The following is a 6,904-nucleotide window of genomic DNA, read 5'->3' as shown; positions in this document are numbered from 1 at the left end:
AGCAGAAGATGAAAAATTTCAGAATGGCTATTTCGGTTCCGGGTCTCCCTGTGCAAAGATCAGAGGCTGCCTGGATTACTTCCCAACTCCACCTCTTCCTCTGTCCACTCTGGATTGTTTCCTTTCCTCCATGTGTGTTGGCCCCGATGTCTAATCTTTAAAAACACAGCGCACTCTGATTTCCATTTCAGAAGCTGCTTCCTTGGAAAACCGGATGTCAGTGCTGGGAGCTGGTGAGGAGCACAGGCAGTAGGATGGTGTTCTAGAATTCAACCACTCGATTCTGCCTGGCAACAAAGACCCTGCCACTGGTGTTAATGAAGCACATATAGGCACAGAGACAAGATACAACTGTTAAAATTTTAAACGGTGATGCATTGGAATATTGGACTATACCAGTAAAAGGAAATGTATAAGCTAGTGCTAAAAGTAACTGCAAACTACAGTGAACACATTTTTGGTATGGCCAATGGTATCTGCACAGTCTACTATTCACACTCATGTTATATCCCCTTCTCTTGAGTGTAAGTGGGGCCTGCCACTTGGTTCTAATCGACAGAATATGACAGAAGTGATAATATGTACACTATATATATATGCATATATATATGTATATATATATATGTGTATATATATGTATATATATGTATATATATGTATATATATACACACACACATATATATATATATATACATAAATAATGTGATTAAGTATGGAAGGTTACAGCTCCCACCTTGCTGGTGTTTTTCACTTTGTTATTGTGAGGAAGCAATTGATATGTTAGGGCAACTCACATGGAAAGGCCTGCTGATGATCTCTAGGCGCTGAGGGCAATATGCTGCCAAAAAAACAATAAACACACGTGAAGCAAAGATCTCAGTACTGCCATAAACAAACCGGAAAATAGGTCCTGTTCTAGCCAGGCCTTCAGATGAAATTGCATCCTAGCTTATGTCTTGGTTTCAATCCCAGAACATCCTAAACAGAGGACCTAGCTAAACCATGCCTGGATTCCTGGCACATACACTGTAAGAAAATGAATATTTGCCATTTCAAACCACATGCTAAGTTTGTGGTAATACTGTCATATAGTAATAGAAAATTAAAAATGCAGACAATGAATTCGGGAAGCTGTTGCTAAACTAGATTTACCCACCAGGAAAATATAAAGCAAATCTGAGCAAGATTAACTGGCATTGAAAGCCTATCAGGAAAGCCAGAATATCTCACTGGCAGCATGGAAAGAGTGTCATACCTTGCGAAAGGAAGGAGAGAAAGTAAGAGTGTCCAAGCCAATAACTAATCGTCAGAAAAGTTAAACTCCGGGGAAGGTTTAAACTCTAACCAAAGCAGAGATGCTACACCAAAGTCAAAGCTTCGGGTGGGAAAGAGTGGGACCCTGACATGTGCATGGGGATATCTGGGCTCATGACCTTCAATTCTTGAATCCAAAGTCTGCCAGAGAAGGCTCTCGCTGCCTGCTAAAAAACAGCATCCCCCTCTATTTGAATGTGGGAGTAAATGATTAGGAACACCACTCACAGAAAGAAGATTTAGCACCTGGCAATAAACCCAGTGAGAAGCCAGACTGACTGCTAAGGTGGCTCCATGAAGCAGGGAGAAAACAATGACGCCTGCACTGAGGAAGGTCAAAGTGCCAGAAATTCTCTGGTAACAGTTAATGATGGGATTCAGAAACAAAAGAGAGCGGGCCTACTGGAAAGGATATAATAGTTACGAGGTATAGCCCCAGCAGATGATTATGGTCTAAGTGAGGTCTATAAGGTATATCTTGTTCAAAAGCTATAAATAAAGCATGTCTGGTGAGAGAAGCAGACATGGAACAAAATTTGGAACAATCACCAAGTGAAAACATTGAAGTGATCATCGCCTTCACCTCATTGTACTGCCTTTTCTCCACAATTTGGTCACTTGAATTCTGCGTGGTTTTATCAATCTGCAATGACCTTAACATACTATTCATTGTTGTTTCCTTTCATCCAGCATTTACATATTTCTCTGCGGGGAGGTTAGTCTGATACAAAGCTTCTAAATAGTAAACAGAAGAAGGAGTTCTTGATTAATTATTTAATAGAGCATTTATCTTGTAAGCATTTTATGAATTTACCTAATTCATAATTAACATTACACATGGATCATATTTACCACTGTTTTTCTGCATTGTCTCAATTTTTTTTCTTTTTGCTCTGCTTTCTTGCCTTTTCCTTTTAATAGGATAAAATCTAACTTCTCTTCTTTCAGTTGAAAGAAAAATGTACATATTTAATTTAACAAGGTTCAAGGTTAACTCTAAAACTCTCCAGGCATTCTTTAGCAATTTACATGTTACCATTATTTTATTATTGATTTTGTCATAAATCATAAATGATTATTTTTAAATTTTAGATAGTTAATATTTGTTCAGCTTCTCTGACCTTCTTACACTATCTTCTTTCTTCCTAAAGTGCATATTTTTCTGTAATTGCTAGTTTACTCTCAGTATGGGCTTGCTTGAAAACATCATTATTGTGTTATTCTTTAAAAAATTATTTCACTGGCCATAGCTGTTTTATATTACCTTTTCACCATTTTGAACATGTTATTTCAAAGTCTGTATTCCATTTTCTTTTAAGAAGTCCTTTGTCACTCTAATTATTACCCCATGTTAGGTCATCTACATTTTTGTCTTTGATGCTTTAGCATTCCCTTTGCCTTTGTTTTTCTAGTTTTACTCAAAGAAATTAGATGTGTATCTCTCCTTGATCACCTCTCTTTCTTTCTCTTCGTCTCTGTCTCCTCTAATTGTTTTCTGATTTAGATCATTTGTATTGTTAATCAATCTTAACATATTTTTAGGTCTTACATGTCTAAAGTTTCCCCCTGCCTATCCATTATCTTCTTCTCCATTCTCTCCTGATTTTGCAATTAGAAATTACTACATTTTTTTCTCTCTTAACATCTTTCATTTATTTCATCTTTTTTCTCTGTGTATCAATCTGCTTATTTTTGTTTAACTCTGTGTTCCAGTTTAGCTAATCTCCCTTTATCTGTGCTTAATACTATGAGTATATAGTTTTTAATGTTTATTTTTTACTATTTTGAGACATAATTGTTTTTAACTTCAAATTTTAGATTTTAATTTTGAGACACTATACTACTTTAAATACTATACTTAGTTTTTTTTTATCATAGGGGAAAATAGGGGATGGACTCACATGAACAAGTATAAAGGACACATGAACAATAACTAAGGTGGGGGGCGGAAATGGGAGGGAGGTGGGGAGCACTGGCGGGGGCAGGGCTGGAATACAAGACAGAAAACTGTACTTGAACAAGAATTAAATAAAAATTTAAATAAAAATTCTTTTACTTGTTTTTATATCAATGTTTCTAATACATGTGGCCTTTGTGAAGCTATTATTCAGTTGTCATTTTTTTGTTAAATTTTGTCCCTGTCATGAAGAGGATTTCCTTATGTATTTTACAGATTTTGATTATGAAATCATGTTCCTCAGAATTTTGTGTAGGGATATTCATAAGATATTAGTTATTCTTTATTTACTTCTATGAGATACTAGGTTCAGAATGCAAGCATCACTGTCTTCCATTGATCAGTTTTTAATTTTTTATTGTTCACTCTCTGATGTTTAATAGCTGAAGGCAGTAAATTTGTCTCCCCAGAAGGTCCCAATCAGTCTAGACTCCATGAGATTCCTAGGCCCAATTAACATTTGAGATTAGTCTGAGCATCTCTTTACATTTTACGGGTTCTTCTTTATTCAGTGGCTTTGCTTTAATCCACCATCATTTGTTTTATTTTTTATTTTTATTTCATTTTTTTATTTAATTATTGTTCAAGTACAGTTTTCTGTCTTATATTCCCAGCCCTGCCCACCCCCCCAGTGCTCCCCACCTCCCTCCCATTTCTGCCCCCACCCTTAGTTATTGTCCATGTGTCCTTTATATTTGTTCATGTGAGTCCATCACCTTTTCCCCTATGATTCTCTCCCCATTTGTTTTAATTACAGCCTTTTACTCAGCCTTCTATACGAGCTAATTATAGGTCAAATTGCAAGTTACAAAGATCTAGCAAGATTCATCCCAAGTGTTGTGGACCACTCTGCCTGGTTCTAGGAAGCGATAACCTCTGGAATTCGAACCCCAGAAGACAAAGCTTGTCTCTGGTAGCAAATGCTGCCTCAGTTTCCTCCTTGCCCCCAAAGCATGGTCGTAAATCCATGGTGAGTAAGACCCCTCAGAGGAGGGGCAACCTAGGCCAGACACGACCACTTGGGAGGCCATCATGGAAGGACTCAGGGGGCTACAACAAAGAGCAATGGACTCTTGCCCCCTGGCTTTGATATAGCCCGAGTCCCCATGTTCTCTGGGAGAAGCAATTCCTGGCTCTAATTCCCTTAAGCCTGAATACCTGTTGGGGAGAGGTGCAGCTCCTTGCCTTGCTAGAGCATGTCCTGGGGAACAATCTGGCATCACAAAGACTTCCTGATAAACCTGTGAAATCTGCTCTGCTAAGAGTGCTTTCATTCATATGATAAGGGTCTGAGAGGAAATGAGTATGTCTCCCCAAAGTTCTGCAACCCCTTTTCCTGACAGACTCTGACTCATAGTAAGCCCTCAGATTTCTTTGAAATGTTATCTACTCTTTGATCCTTGCTGCCTGTGTTCCTGTGTATTACAACCCAATAAAAGCCCTTGAAGGAAGGGACTCAATGACTTTTTCCCCTGAAAAACCAGCCACTGCTCAAGGCCTTTTTTCTCAGAGAAAATGGCCACCTCTCCTCCCCAACCAGATCACATCATGCCTCAGTCATGTTTATTCTCACCTGTGGCACATGGGCACCTGAGAAATGTAAGATCCTTAGGTTTCATAGATATTTTCTGACTTTCTCTTTTGCATTGTTTCTGAGCTCTGGAGATATTCCAAATTTCCCTGGAAAGGATATTCATTATAAATATAAGATACCTATTTAAATTTTTATAATTTAGAAATTTTTATATAAATTTAGTTTTGGATATCGCTGAAAATTTAATTCCTCACCCCATGGCCATTATTTTTCACGTAATAACATTTCTTACAAGGTCTTCTCAGAAAATCACAAAGCCCTTATCATGTGTCCTTCCCTGGGCACACACATGGCATTCCACACCACACACAAGCATTTCTGAATGCTCTAATTTTCTGACACTATCTCCCCAGTGTTTTCTCCCTGGCTGTAGACAGTCTGCTGTATGTCTCAACTGTATTCCTTTGCTCCAAGCAACTCCACCCTTAGGTTTTCATTCATCTTACATTATTTTCATGCAATGGCCACCTTTATCCCATAAGAAGTGAGCTCTGAGTTAAGTGTAACAAGGATGAGCAGTGTCTTGCAATGGTCTTTTACATAGTCCAGGGAAGGTTACAATAGATTAATTTTTAAAAATGGGTATAAATTGAGCTTTTCCCTCTGAAATAAATTTACAGGCTTCCATACTGGGAATGTGGATTGCTTTCTTTAAGACCATGGAGAAAGGACAAACATAAATACTGCAAAGCTCTCCTATCATTATCAAGTTGCTTTTTATGGATTCAATACTCATTTCATTTCTATAAATCTTTGTTTTCTATGATTCCAACATAATTACTCCTGACAGCTTCTGCTTGTTTTGCAATGCTTCTTTGGAAAAACAGGACTTTGATTTTCCTACTTTACTATTGCAGTGATCATAAATTATTATTTGCCAACATTAATTATAAATATCAGGGTCAATACTTTCCCACTTGCTATAATAATTCTCTCATCACTTTTTCAGGCTCCACTAACTGATGGCTCACTAATTTTCTAACTGTTTTTCTGCTGCTTTTTTAGTGTCTACCTGTAGCTCAGTCCCAAAGCCAAATCTATATATTTCAGTTTTTCCATTTTGTTTTTTGTTTTTTTGTTTTGTTTTGTTTTGTTTTTATGGTAGCACCCTAAGCATGATACCGTTTGTTTTTGTCAGTGAGAATTTTCTGCATACAAATAATCTCAAAGTCTAGTGGCTTAAAAGAAGAAGCATTCACATATCTACAATGTTGTAGTATGGAAGTTTGGCTTGGACACAGGTGAACATGCCTTTGGTCTCAGCTGGGCACCCTCATGTGCTCTCAGTCAGCTATGTAGCGAGCAGGTTTACGATGCCCTCTACAGGGAGGGTTTGCATCAGTCCTTCATCATTTCTTATCATCTCACAGGGTTGCCTCAGCTTAATCACATGGCTGCCATGTTCCAAGAGCACAAATGTAGGAACTGCAAAGCCCTTTTTATTCTGGACTCATAATTAAGGCACTGTCACTTCCATTTCATTCTACCAATAAAAGGTTAGACTGAATTGAGGAATCAATACATGGACTTAATTTTGATGAGGGGCGATGCACCATTTGCTGCCAGTTGGAATTCTACATTTACATGTACTTTCATCATTCTTCGTAGTCTCACTACTTTTGGTAGCTACCATTGCTTCACTCTTAATGTTAAAGATACTTATTATTTTCTTTGTTAGTGACCAGTATTGCACTGTCTTCATTCTCATTCTAATTTTGTTCTTTCTATGATATTTTTAAAATTAGAATTAGCTTTAAGGACCATTTTGATAGAAACAAGATACTAGTGTAAAAAATACATTCTCATATCCTTGATATTTCATGCATTTTATCTAATCATGTATAGGCCTGATTATTAATAGATTCTGTCTAAATTTAAAAATCGAATAGACTCTTAAAATATTGAAAATCGCATTCGTATTGATGATGCTTTCCTGTCAAAACTTCATTCGCTCCATTGTTTTGAGTAACAATCTCATCACTGCTTCCCAATTTTTCTCTTCACATCCACATCTATAAGCAAATCATCTTACTGTGTG

This window comes from Sturnira hondurensis, unplaced genomic scaffold (genome assembly GCF_014824575.4).
Source record: "Sturnira hondurensis isolate 20B ecotype Veracruz unplaced genomic scaffold, ASM1482457v3 Scaffold0024805, whole genome shotgun sequence".
NCBI lineage: Eukaryota > Metazoa > Chordata > Mammalia > Chiroptera > Phyllostomidae > Sturnira > Sturnira hondurensis.
This window is presented reverse-complemented; position numbering follows the sequence as displayed.